Consider the following 15,252-nt stretch of genomic DNA (forward strand, 5'->3'; position numbering starts at 1 on the left):
AAACTCAGGACTCAACTCAGGTATACTTTCATATATCCATACAAGAAATGCAATTGGAAACCCAAGAAGTTTGTAAGGGTGAAGGCCAACCTTCCCATCAACGAAAAGTCCATCAAAGATTTTATTCCCACCCTTCAAAGCAGTTTTCAAATAATGAAAACTCCTATCCCATACAAACTTCCCAAAACTAATATTTGCTAATTCAGAAAAATCTCGATCAACCATCTCAAAAAAGAAATCATCAACCAACTTCTCACTAGTATAGCCGTACAAATAGTTAACTAAGATATGAACTATACCCAATTTGACAACATCTTCATCATCAACTAGATCCTTACTAATAAAAGCATTTCGTAATTCAGACTTTGACACCTTACCAACAAAACGGCCAAATATTTTTTTCTTAAACAAAACTTTCTTTTTTTGAAAACCATTTAAATCAAAATCACCATCACATCTAAGACCCGTAACTAGAGCAAACTCTTCAACAGAAAACCTACAAACTCTACGACCAAGCTTAAACCACATTTCCTCTTCCTCCCTCTCATGAGACACCTCTCTCAATAACACAAGCTGGGCAAGTTGAGTTTGAAAATGAATATCACATACTTCTAAAAAGTGCCCAAATGACGTCTTCTTAAACAATGATTTCTGACTTTTCGTCAACTTAGATTTCAAGTCAGTAATGACACTCTTGTCATTAAAATGTTGAACCTTACTACCAAACCTCTTGAAGGGGTTTATCTTTAAATGAGCCTGCAGAAAAAAAAAAAATTAAACATGTAACCAGTTTCAAAAAATATAAACATGAAAAATTGATAAGTACTTTACATTTATAAAACCACTTATATGTATTTAACTTTGTATGGTTGAAATATACATATAATAAAAAAAAACAATTCATTCACTAAGGTAACCAGTTACAAACTCATTAAGCAAAATCGTTCACTGTTATCTACAAAGAAACCAGGTACACATGTAACCAGGTACAAAAAAAAAAAAAAACAGATTAACAACAAAAAAAAAACACAACAATAACAATAAAACAAACACAAAACAGAATTGAAAATTATGCAAATTAACTACAAATCTACAAGAAACCAGATACACAACCATAAAAAAATAAAACAAACAGAATCCACATGTAACCAGGTACAAAAAAAAAAACAGTTTAACAACAAAAGAAAACACAACAATAACAACAAAACAAACACAAAACAGAATTGAACATTATGCAAATTAACTACAAATCTACAAGAAACCAGATACACAACCATAAAAAAATAAAACAAACAGAATCCACCGAATGTGAAACACAATAACAGAAACATAAAAAGATGAACAATTTTTTATTATTATACTTAAAAAAATAAACACATACCACAACATGTTTAGTCTCATGAGAATCATCTCCAGCATCCTTACTGCCAGATGCACACGAATCCTTCGTCTGTTTAACAGTGGAAGGCGATTTACTTGTCTTCCTTGCAACAGAGGAAGGGGATTTACTCTTCTTCCTTGCAACAGACTTCAAATGTGTAATGTTACTCCTTCGAGGAAGAATCTCACCAATATCATCCCCTACATTCTTCGATTCATCCTCTACTATACCAGAAATTTTCTTCTCAGAACCAGAAACACCACCGGTTTCTCCAGAGTGATCCATGACACAACTTCGAAAATTAAAATATACAATGCACTGCATAAAAAAAACAAACAACACAAATGAAAAAAGAGTAACAGATATACATATATATAGAGCACAAATTACAAATAACTACCCATAAACTTCCCAAAAAATAAACTGATAAAAAACTGACAAAAACCCCACTAAAAAACTAACGATAAAATCGTGCACCAAAAATAAAAACCACCATTAACACAGATTAAAAAACAACCACCCACGACAGAAAAATAGATAATACAAAGCAAAATTAACAATCAATATACATTAAAAAGATAAAAAAAAAAAAACCCTGAAATCGGGTACTCACCGATACGAAAACACCACAAAGAGGCACAAATCCACAACGAGAAACTTATAAAAATCCTAAGAAAAAGAAAAGAAAAAAAAAAGAAATCAACACAACAAATCAAATGATGAAGGAAAGAAAAAATTCGAACCAAACGATATATAAAAAACGTGAAACTAAAGCAAACGGAAAATACATACCTGAAACCAGGTACTCACCGAGACGAAGACACACACAGATGGCACAAAATCCACAACGAAAAACTCAAATAAACCCTAAAAAAGAACGAAAACTAAGAACAAATATCACCACTGAAGAAAACGTGATGCTGAATAAAATATACTAATATAATGAAGAAAACGTGATGCAGATAAAAACGTGATAGAGCATATGTACTCAAGTACCTGCATGCATACTGGGAATTGATTTCCTTACAAAAAAAAATTTCAAAAAAAAATAATAAAAAAAATACTTAAAATGACTAAAAAGCCCTCACAAAAATTCACATAAATTGCATAATAAACAACTACTGAATTAAAATTTTCTTACAAAAATGTTTACCAAAATAATAAAAAAATAAAAAATAATAAAAAAGACAGAAATTCCCTCACAAAAATACCCATATAGAATAAATAAACGTATACAAAAAAATATGGAATACAGAAGCAATATTTTGATAAATATGGGAAAACAAAACCCAAAAAAAAAGGAAAACAACAAAAAAAACCATAAAAATGCACACAAAAACAAAAGCCATATATATCAAATTTTATTGAATTTTCCCATATTTCATGTAAATTCCTCTTTTATAAGGCATGTTATTTTTTCCATTGTTTTGGGCCTCTGTTTTTGTAATAATATATATAGAAATTTTGTTAAGTCAGGATTTTAATTATTTTTAACTAAATTTTAAAAAATATTATTTCAAATATATTAAATATTAATTGATAATATACAAAATTCAATTTTGAAACAAATTTTTTATTTAAAATAATTTAGAATTTGAATATCAAATTTACAAAGTAAAATTAAAAATATATTTTATTTACTATATAATATGGTAGATTTTTTTCTACGAGATTTATTAATTTCATAAATTGAAGACATTAAAATAGTCCTTGAACTTTTTTCTTAGCAATTATTGTTTTAATAATCTTGCCTCTTAAGTTCATTGCATATGTGATTATGGTGAAATTCACTGCATATTTGTAATGTAGTTCTTGATCTTCCCATCAATTTGAACATATCCCCTCTAAAAAATATATTATAATTGAATTTTATAAATTGTAGTTAATGGCCAAAAAATTAATAATAGGAGTACTTGGCAATTCTTAAAATTTTTATGGGGCAATTATGCCTATGACTAATATTTTATTTCAAAACGTGAAATAATCTATTTGTTTTAATTTTTTTTATAAAATGTTAGAAAATATTAAATAAAACAAGTAAATAAATAAAAAAATATTATTGTCTTATTGTCTAAATATAAGTGTTTCGTTAATTACACGAGTATTATTATTGTTGTCAAAATTACAATAATTATAGAGTATTTTACACAATGTACCCAAATTGGCACTATTCTTACAAAAATACTATGAGGCTATATTTTTATCTTTTTTACTATTCTCAATAAACTTATAGGAGTTTATATAAGTTTAAATATTACACAAATATTATTTGTACACTCCCCACTCTCTCCCCTTACGTCATCATCATTATTAAACTTTTTGAATTTTTTTATTTGTTTCTTATTCCTAACACTTATTTTCCTACCCACATTTTCATAATTTTTTTCTTTTCCAATGAATGACCCTTTTTTTATTTTTATATCTCAGACAAAAGACAAATGCAAATAGCTAAATTATGTTTATATCATTTTCTCTAACATCTTAATATGTATATTAAAAAAAATCAGGTGCAATAAGTATTTGTTTTGACACAAACATAAAATAGCTAACAATTTAATAAAGTAAAAAGATGACACAACAATTTAATAAAAGTAAAAGATGACAAAACATGCAATAGCTGATAAGTGATAAGTTTTTGACACCCTACCCACTTGTTCTTCTTACACATTTTAATTTTTTGTCATTTTCTTTTCTTGCACGTTAACCAATACACAATACCAATTTTACTTTCTATTCATCTTCTCCATATCACTTTCTATTCATCTTCTCCATCTTCCTTTTTTTTTTTTTTTCCAGAGATCAATAAATTTTTTTAATCTCACATACTTCATAATGGTTACTACTCAGTCAAGATTTGGTTCTACCTCTCTATTTTGCAAATAAAGCTCTGACTCTCATGTTGTTACTTTTAAGTTTATGCTCTATGCTTGTTAGTTTTCTTAATGTTGTTTTTATGAAGATTACCTTGTGTTTTTGACCTTTTTTTTTTTTTTTTTACTTTTTGATGTTGTTTTCATTTGAGCATATCAATATCATTTTTTATATTCTAAAAATATATTTCATTTTGTTTGCCACGATTTCGGCCAACTGTGAGTAGACGCAAAAACGACAATAAACCTTGAATAGAAAATAAATAACACAAGTAATTTTATAGTGGTTCAGCCCCAATTTGTTGGTAATAGCCTAATCCACTTGGAGTTGTGATATATGTATCATACACTTAAGATCATATGAACCTGAGCTAACTGAGTTTCTTAAGTGTAAGTAGAAAAATATAGAATTTCTCTCTCTAGAGAATACAAGCTTTCTCTCTCTAAGCTCTCTCAAAAAATGCCCCAAGAATGCCCAAAGTCACAATCCCAAAGTCTCAAAATTAGAGAGTTTCCTAGTCTCAAAAAGATCAGATCCCCCCAAATGATGCCATGAGCCATTTATTTATAGGCTTGTTGACGGTGGGAACTCGTCAACTAAGTTAAGTTGGAAAGAATTGCAAGATAAAGATTATCAATAGAAAAGCCTTAGAAATTTAAGTATCAACTCTAAGAACAATTACAGAAGAACAGTGGTAAAATCAGTTTTTCATTCACTATGGTGCACTTGCTACAGTAAATTTTCCAACCCCCCTTCAGGTGGGGTTAGAGTTCATTTTATAGGGGGCTCTAATGGCCCTAGGTACATGGTGGTCGAGAAGGTACATGAGTACACTAACAGGAGAGTGGCTCCAGGGGTAGTGGTGTCGGCTCTGGTACATGGTCAAAGTTCGTGGGAGCACCTCAGCTTTTGTACCCGGTCATGACTCCACTACTTGTCTTGTACGGGTGTTAGAGACGTGGTGGTGGTATAGCCACTCCTCGTACTATTCCCAACCGCCACTATTTGTCGGGTACAGGTGTCAGGCCTGTCCCATGATCCTTGTAGGCATGTACGTACCCCTTTAGAGGCACATTGTTCGTATTCTTTTTGTCTCTTGTGGGCCACCTTAAACCCTAACATCATGCGCGCGTGGCCTTACACCTAAAGGTTGCTGGGCCTCGCGTGGCTGTGGCTGAGCGCGAGGCGGGGCGACGGCGGGCCTCGTGCCTGGGCACGGACCTCGCTTGCGAGGCGCTGGGATGTTGGGCCTCGCGTGGCCGAGGCTGTGCGCGAGACGGGCCTCGCGCCTGGGCACAGACCTCACTTGCGAGGCGCTGGGACGTTGAGCCTCGCGTGGTCGAGGCTGGGCGATGACGGGCCTCGCGCCTGGACACGGGCCGCACTTGCGAGGCACTGGGACGTTGAGCCTCGCGTGGCCGAGGCTGTGCGCGAGACGGGCCTCGCGCCTGGGCATGGGCCGCGCTTGCGAGGCGCTGGGACGTTGGGCCTCGCGTGGCCGAGGCTGTGCGCGAGACAGGCCTTGCGCCTGGGCATGGGCGAGGGCTTCGCATGGCCTCGCGTGGCCGAGGCGAGACGCCGAGTTGGTGACTATGTGGACATGGCCTCGCGCCTAGGCGCGTCTTGGACCTTTTACGGGCTCGGAATATTGAGCATCCACACTTGCCCCCCAGTCTAGGAGAGGACCTTTAGGTGCTCTTGTAGACTATTCTCCTTGATTCTTATAAATAGGCCCTCATGCCAGGCTTATTATTTACACCTTACTTCCTTAGCTTAGTGGTTCCTAGACCCTTACTCCTTTCAAGAGGTAAGGGGTTCAATCCCCCACCACCTCACTTTTGCCATAGTTTCCTTCATTTTATTTTTTCATTTCATTTTTTTTTTTTACATATGAGCTAATTTCTTGGTATGTCTATTTGGAGGCTAACACATCCTTTTTGTCTATTTTTGCAGACGGGTACTTTCGACCATTTGGTGCTTTTGGCCCTCGACCTCCTTTTTTGGCCTCGACAGCCTCTAATTTCTACATCTTGAGGTATATTCTCTTTTTCCCTGGTTTTCGTTGGGTCCAAATTAGCGTTACTCAGGATGGGGTACCATGGCCTGAGTTCGCAGTGAGTCTGCCCAGTTGCATGCCCCTCTTTTTTTATACTCTGTAGTGGGTCATTTAGGGCGTTTGCATCTAGAGGTATTAAGCCTATTCCTTTGTGTTTTGTAGCCATCCCCTCATTTATACGTGAACCCCTTTTTGCTTTCGGGACGAGGTCTCATGGCTAGTGACGGCCCGTCCGACATACCTCCGGGAGTTGAATTTATTGACCTGTCCTCAGACTCAGAGTCCCCTGAGGAAAACCCTTACCGGGACTATGACTCCTTAAGGCAGGCCCGTATCCGCCATCTTGAGTACATGGCTGAACTTAGGCGTAAAATTTGGGTGGTGGAGAGTGAAATTGACTCGGTGTCGAGAGGAGACGGAGCACCTGTCCCCCCAGACTTTAGTGAGCATGTAGCGAGCCTTAGGGTGACCCTCTTAGAGTTGCAGAGGGAGTTGGAGTTTATGGAGGGACACCTTCCGCCTGAGCCCTCCAGCCCATCCTTGCCTGATGACTGTCATGGGGCTGCCTCCACTTCTCCTCAGCCCCTAGTCTCGGTTTTTCCTAGCTCAGCACTTCCGCAGTCACTCCCTCGATGGAAGACTCTTACCAGGAAGAAAAAATGGAGGGTCAAGTGTTCTGTCTCTTCCTCACATTTTTCTTTTGATTTTGCAGATATGCCGAGGGCACGACGACATGTGGCTTCCAATGAACCGGACGATGCTCCTTTACTGGCAACCGAACTGGTGTCACGTGGTGTCACGTGTGTCACGTGTGTCCGAACTAGTGTCACCTGAGGGACATCGTGGATAACTATCGCGTCCCTCCAGAGTACGCGTTATATGCTCCTCAGGAGACATGCCGGGCTGACAGTCCTAGGCCCGGCTTCGTGGCCCTCAACGAGCACATCCTGAAGGCGGGTGGTACCATCCCGTTACACCTGTTCTTTGTTGCAGTCCTCAACTACTTCGACCTTACCCTGCTTCAGCTGGCTCCCAATGGCTGGCTGACTTTAAGCTGCCTTTTCGTTGCATTTACGAAGCTGTTTAAATGCGCTCCTACGGCGACAGAGGTGCACTTCCTTTACAACCTCATGCCCCTTCCCAAGTCCAAGGGCTTTTACTATTTACAAAAAGCCAACAACGAGGTCTCTTTGATAGAGGGCTCGGTGTCCAACCCGGGGTCTTGGAAGCAGGACTTTTTCTTCGTGGAAGGCCCCCTCTCGGTCCGCGAGGACTTCCGGGCCACTCTCAGTAAGTACCCTGAGCATCACTTTCTCTCTTTTACTTTCTTACAACTTATTGTTTCATGACTTACGTTCATATCGACCATGGCGTGTATTATGCAGAGTAATTCGCCGAACCCACAGTTGTCGGGTCAGAAGCGAGAGACATGAGAACGTTCCTCAGCACTGACCCTGTTATGAAAAAGGCGGTGTGCCTATTCACTGTGAAGAATCTAAACTGCCATAAATTGTCCCCTGTCTCGGACCCCAAGTTGCTGTGGACCATCTCTGGGTCCACGAAGATGAAGGGGGCCTTGGCCGAGCCTTGCCTAGATGAGGATGAGGATGAGGAAGAGCCGGAGGAAGCCCCCCTTGATCGCGAGGGATCTCACCAGCTGCCTCCATCTCCTGGGGGATGCCTTCCATGTGCCTCCTATGATCCGGACATAGCCCCTCATTCTCAAGACCAGCAGGCTATTCCGGGGTGTTATGTTTGCCCTAACCCTAAGGGCTACGACGCCTTCACTCAGGCTCCTCTCGACCCTGGACCATCGGGGACTTATTTCGACGACCTTCCAGAGCCTCCCTCTGATCTACCAGATCCTCAGTTTTCCACTTTCACTGCGCCCCCTCCTGTTTCGGCGAGCGGGTCATCCGTCCTCACCCAACCAGGTGCCACTGGTGCGGATGGGGAGCCCTGGGTGACTCGGATGGCGACGTCTTACGGGCAGCGATACATCCAACTTGCCTCGGGCCTCCTCGTATTTGACTGGAATGGTCTTGGGAACGTTGCCCAGACGGACCTTGGGGAAACCCTAAGGCGCACCATGGCCTGGGTGAGTTCCTGCACCTCGCGTCAGCCCTATTATGTATAGATATACATGCGTTTTTTTTTGTTACTTATTGTTGATGTCGTTAACTTTCTTGTGCAGGCCTATACCGTGGCTCTACGGTTTGCCGACTCATCTAGCAACCTCTCCGCGTCTACTACTGAGAGGGACTGCCTTACAGCCCGGGTCCAGGAGCTCGAGAAAGAGCTTGAGAAAACCTTGTTTGAGCTAAAGAAGGTTCGGACCGAACTTGCCACCTCGTCGAGAAGGAAGCTGAAGGCAGTTGCCAAGGCCAAGGAGCTGAAGGACCAAGTTGCCAGCCTGAAGAGCGAACTCTAGGCGACCAAGGATATCACGGCCGTGTCGCAGGAGAGGGTTACTTATTTAGAGGCCAAAGTCGAGTCTATCGAGGTCGAACTCCAGACTGCAAGGGCCGAAGTCGAGGCTACCAGGACCGAACTCCAGGCTGCTAGGGCCAATGTCGCCACGTTGCAGGAGAGAAATGCTTCCTTGGAGGCGGAGAAGACTGCCATTGAGTATAGGTCCATAGACCGCGCCCTTTACAGCATGTGGAGGCAGGATCCCAATTTTGATTTCTCTTCTTTTGGTGAGCACGCCGTCACTCGAGCGGCCATGTGGAGCGCCCGCGGTAGGAGGCCCTGAAGTAGTTATTTCATAACTTTTGTCAGCTAGCCCACCATGGGTGTACGCTCTTTTTTTTTTTTTTGAGACTTTGTAATATCATTATCACTAATATTTTTCTTTTGTAAATCTTGTCATGTCCTCAAGACTCACTTTTTTAATGTATATATACATATGTGGTTATTTATCTCTTATTCCACTGCATTTGAGGCCCTTTTTGAGCCTGTATGATGGGGTTTGGCAGGTTCCCCTCTTTTATTTACCAGGCTAGAGGTCCTTCGGAGCTCATGTGAAAGGGTTCACTGCGACCTCTTTTGGTGCCTCTTGATTACTTTTATAAGGATATTTTGACCCCTTGGTTCCTAGCTATCCTTTTATATATTCTTGCGCGCGCTTGTTATTTTTTTGCGAGAAGCGTCCTTCTAGTCATTATTCATAGTACTATTTTTGCAAGGGTCTCTTTTAGGACCCTTTTTGGCTAGACGGCTTGGTGGCCGCTCTAGACTTATTATTGTCGTTACCATATTATTTTTTGTAAGTCCCTATGGCCTCCTTGATGTTCACAAGAGTAGCTAATCCTTGTGATCCCAGGGGATGCCTTGTAAGGACTTCGCTTAAGGCCCTGATAAAGGGGGTCCCTCTGGGATCCCCCATTAAAGGGTCCGTTTTAGGGTCATGGCCCCTTTTGGGTCCTCCTGATGGAGGTTCCTTCTTGGGATTCTCCCCTTTGTTGTGTGCTTTATCTTCACGGGCCACTATTTCCCCCAAGTGTCTGGTGAAGTTTACTTCGGCAGGCACTTTGGTTGATGCTCACGTAAAGTAAAAAAAAATGGAGTGCGAAGGTGTAACTAGTTTCATTCATAGAATTCCGGCTACAGCGATACATATAAGACCCTCATAGGAAATAAAAAAAAACTTACACCTACTCAGGAGCCTTTGATTATTCTCTACCATACTAAGATAACATGCAACACTTTTGAAAACCTATCCTTTTAGCACTGGGCATGGGCGCCTTATTGGTAGTACTTCCTAAGGTGCTCCGCGTTCCATGCTCGAGGTATGATGGTGTTGTCCATGCGCGCCAGCTTATAAGTGTTTGGGGGGATGCATTGAGCAACCTGGTAGGGCCCCTCCCAGTTCGCCCCAAGCACTCCTGCCCCTGGGTCTCGCGTGTTGGGGAGTACCTTCCTTAGCACTAGGTCGCCAACTCTGAAAGTTCTCTCTTGCACCCTCGAGTTGTAGTACCTTGCTGCGCGCTGTTGGTATACCGCCACCCTCATTTGTGCTTTTTCCCTTCTCTCTTCTAGCATGTCCAAGCTCTCAGCCAGAGCTACACGGTTGGCCTCATCTCCATATGCCTGTACCCTAAAGGAACTCACCTGCATCTCCACTGGGAGGATGGCCTCGCACCCATATGCTAAGGAGAATGGGGACTCTCCAGTGGTCGTGCGAGGGGTGGTTCTGTAGGCCCATAGCACATTCGGCAGCTCTTCCACCCAGGCTCCTTTCATCTTTTCTAACTTGGTTTTCAGGTTCTTTTTAAGAACTCTGTTAATGGCCTCCACTTGCCCATTGGCCTGTGGGTGTACCACTGCTGAAAAACTTCTCTTTATCCCCCTTCCCCTACAATATTCCTCAAAGGCTCCCCCCTCAAATAGGGTGCCGTTGTCAGAAATAATTTTGTAGGGCACTCCGTATCTACAGACAATGAATTTGTTGATGAATGAGGTGATGTGTTTGGTAGTTATCTTCACGAGTGGGTCCGCTTCAACCCACTTGGTGAAATAGTCTACAGCTACTACTGCGTACTTCGCCCCTCCCCTACCCGCAGGAAGGGCGCCGATCAAGTCTATCCCCCAGATAGCAAAGGGCCAGGGGCTGGTCAGGCTAGTTAACTCATTTGGGGGCCTCCGAGTGTAATTAGCGTGTTTCTGGCATTTGTCGCATTTCTTGGCAAAGTCGTTTGCATATTTCTCCATTGAGGGCCAGTAGTACCCTTGTCTTATGGCCTTCCTAGCCGTTGAGGGTCCGCTCTCATGGTTACCACACTCTCCTTCATGTATCTCATGCAGTACTTTTAACGCCTCCTCCTTCTCTGCACATCGCAGAAGTGGCATTGAGAACCCTCTCTTGTATAGAACCCCGTCTATCAAGGTGTACCTAGCCACCTTATACACCAACCTTTGAGCCTCTTTCTTGTCCACAGACAAGGTTCCTTCCTCCAAGTATCTTTTAATCAGCTCCGCCCACGACTCCTTTGGGACACTAACCATATGTATGCCCGCGCTTACGATGCTGGGTTTGGGTAAGTACTCCACGTGGTATCGACTCCAGGATATCCCCATCCTTGGTGGAAGCCAGCTTCGCGAGTGCATCAGCATGGGAATTCCTTTCTCTGGGGATCTGCTCTATGCTATATGCTACTAACCGTCCCAGATAGCCTTTCACCCTTTCCAGTAGGCTGCCATCTTGGGTCCCCTCACCTGATATTCCCCCTTTACCTGGTATACCACCAACTGAGAGTCGCTAAAAATACAAAGGCACGTCACTTTTAGCTCCTGGGCTAAATGCAAGCCAGCCAGGAGCGCCTCGTACTCCGCCTCATTATTGGAGGCCTTAAACCCGAACCGGATCGCACAATACATCTTGTGTCCCTCAGGTCCTGTCATCATGATACCTGCTCCAGTTCCTCCTTCATTGGACGCCCTGTCCACATGCAGACTCCATTCCTCAAGATCCCCTCGTTCTTCCTCTATGACAGGCTGCTCCCCTTCTTCACTTCTTCCTCCATTCGGCTGACGGGTGAACTCCATTATAAAGTCTGCCAACACCTGTCCATTGATGGAAGCTCTTGGGGTATACACAATATCGAATTGACTCAACTCGATTGACCATTTCATCAGCCTCCCTGAGGTCTCAGGTTTATGCAAGACCTGCCTTAAAGGACTATCTGTGAGAACTTCAATTGCGTGCGCATGGAAGTAAGGCCTCAAATTCCTCGAGGCCACAACTAATGCATAGGCCAACTTTTCAATCTCTGGGTACCGGTTCTCCACATCCACCAAACGCTTGCTGATATAGTACACGGGTTGTTGCTACTTCTTCTCCCCTTTAACCAAGGCTGCGCTTATGACATGTTCAGACACTGCCAAGTACAGGTATAGCTTCTCGCCTTTCTCAGGTTTTGCCAACAGGGGTGGCTTCCCCAAGTGCTCCTTCAGCTTGATAAATGCCTCTTCACATTCCACATCCCAAGCGAACTTTTTGCTCCTTTTGAGGATGTTAAAGAAGGGGAGGCACTTATCGGTTGACCTTGAAATAAATCTATTAAGGGCCGCCACCCTTCCCGTTAAGCATTGCACTTCCTTCTTGTTCTTAGGTGGGCTCATCTCTATCAGGGCCTTTATCTTATCAAGATTGGCCTCGATGCCTCGAGAGTTGACCATGAAGCCCAAGAATTTTCCTGAGGATACACCGAAGGTGCACTTGATGGGATTCAACTTCATTCAGTACTTCCTAAGTGTGTCAAACATCTCACCAAGGTCCTTGTTGAGCTCTGTTGCATTCTTGGTCTTTACTAACATATCATCAACATACACCTCCATGTTCCTTCCTATCTGGTTAGCGAACATCTTATTGACCAACCTTTGATAGGTGGCACCTGCGTTCTTCAACCCGAAGGGCATCACCTTGTAACAGTAGAGCCCTTTGTCCGTAATGAATGACATATGCTCTTCATCTGCTAGGTTCATTAGAATCTGGTTGTACCCCGAGTAGGCATCCATGAAGCTCAGTAATTCATGTCCTGCCGTTGCATCTACTAACTGATTTATCCTTGGGAGCGGGAAGCTGTCCTTAGGACAAGCTTTATTCAGGTTTGAGAAATCGACGCAGGTCCTCCATTTCCCGTTTGGTTTTGGGACTAGTACTGGATTCGACACCCACACAGGGTAAAAAGACTCACGGATAAACCCATTGGCCTTCAGCTTGTCGACCTCTTCCTTTAAGGTCGCGTACCTTTCTGGGTCTAGCGCCCGCCTCTTCTGCCTAACGGGCCTCGCTTCAGGGGAGATATTCAAATGGTGGCACATAACACTGGGGTCTATACCCACCATATCTTTGTGACTCCATGCGAATACATCCAGATTATCCTTCAAAAACCTTATCAACTCCTCCTTCACGTCACTCTGCAGGCTTCTTCCTACCTTCAGTTTTCTCAACGATTCTTCCACTACTATAACCTCCTCTACTTCCTCCACTGGTTCTGCTCTTGACTCCTCCACGACTCGAGGGTCTAGCTCCTGCGAACTCCCCGCGGGCACACGTAGCGCCTCATGTATCACCATAGCCATTGGTTCCCGCGGTTTCATAGGCACACGAAGTGAGGTGTTGTAGCACTCCCTTGCTTCTTTCTGTTCTCCCTTCATACTAGCGACCCCTCCTGGAATTGGGAACTTGACAACCAGGTGATATATAGAAGTTATGGCTTTCAATTCTCTTAGGGATGGTCTCCCCAATACCGCATTGAAAGCTGACGCACAATCTACTACGACAAAGTTAGCCATGACTGTAGTCTGCCGGGGTTGCTCCCCCATGGTGAGTGCCAATTCGATCATACCTAGGGGTTGCACTGAGTCCCCCGTAAATCTGTATAGGGAAGATTGGCAGGGCTTTAGATGACGAATGCCCAGCCCCATCTTTTCCAAGGCAGGGCGATACAGGATGTCCACCGAGCTCCCATTGTCCACTAGGACCCGATGCACACGCATATTTGCCAATTGAATTGTCAACACCAGCGGGTCATTGTGGGGAAAATGTACCCCCCGCGCATCCTCCCCAGTGAATGTGATCGAGTCATTTTCCCCCTTGAAGCTTTTTGGGGGTCGTTGTTCCAAACTCATGACGCGGGGTGGTGGACTTCGTCGGGCCTCTCTTGCATATCTATCTCGCCCTTTCCGAGAGTCCCCCCCAAATCCTGTATTTCTGGGGCTCGCCCTTGCGTCTGGGGTATCGTAGGCTCGTCCTCTGGCTTTGGCCTTTCTCTCCTGACATAACGGCCTAGATGCCCCCTGCGGATGAGCTCCTCAATTTCCTCCTTCAAGTGGATACACTCCGCTGTGGTGTACCCGATATCCTTGTGGTACTGGAAATATCTACTGGGATCCCTTTTGGACCGGTCCTTTCTCATTGGTGGGGGCTTCTTGAAGGGAACTCGATCTTCATTGGTGAGGTAAATATGCTCCATGGTATCTGTAAGGTTCGTATAGTAAGTGTAAGCCGCTTGCCTATGATCACTCCCCCATTTGGTCTTTCTCTGCTGATCATCTCTCGACCCATCATACACCCTTTTCTTCTTTGTTACATTCGACCCGTCATTAGCTGGGGGCTTCGCGTTGGACCCCTCCTTTCCTACCTTTAGGTTTGCGTGGCCATCCTCCACACGAATGTATTTCTGCGCCCTCTCGTAGAAGTCATCTAAGTCGGTGACTTCCCTCTTCAGCATGTTGTCCCACAACTTGCTTCCTGGGCGCACCCCGGCTGTAATGGCCATTTTTAACTCTCGGCGGGTTAGGCTCCCCACTTTCGCGGCCTCCATATTGAACCTGTGAATGTAGCTCTTCAGGCTCTCATTTTCCCCTTGCTTCACGTTGGCCAGGCTGGTGCCTGGCATCGTGTAGTCCCGCACAGCGTGGTGCTGTTGGAGGAATTCATCAGAAAACTGCTGCCAGGACCTGATGGACCCTGGCCTTAATCTTTTGAACCATTTGTAGGCAGGTCCTTCCAATGTGATGGCGAAGCAGTGGCATCTGGCTCCACTACCAATTCCTTCAGTTTCATCAGGTCGTTAAATGCTTCCAGGTGGTACTTTGGATCTATGCTTCCTTCGTAGGGGGTCATATTGGGTTCCTTAAAGTTGGCAGGGAGCCGGATGGCCTGAATCTCCCTCACGAAGGGCGATTCATGTTCGAACTCTTCCTCAAAATCCTGACCGCTAGAGGCGGTGACGATCTTGCTTCGCAGGCTCCTCATTCCTATGTCCAGGTCCTGCCTCCTCTTGCCTAGAGAGTCCCTCAAAGCGGACGGGTTAAGATCCGCCTTTCCCTTGCCCTCTCGAGGCGCCATAGGGGGCATGGTCCCTTTACCCGCCCTCTTTTTATTGATCTCCTCCCATAAATCCGAGGGTGCTCTTTTAGAGGTGACCTCGTCCTT

This window comes from Humulus lupulus, chromosome 1 (assembly GCF_963169125.1).
Source record: "Humulus lupulus chromosome 1, drHumLupu1.1, whole genome shotgun sequence".
Classification (NCBI taxonomy): Eukaryota; Viridiplantae; Streptophyta; class Magnoliopsida; order Rosales; family Cannabaceae; genus Humulus; species Humulus lupulus.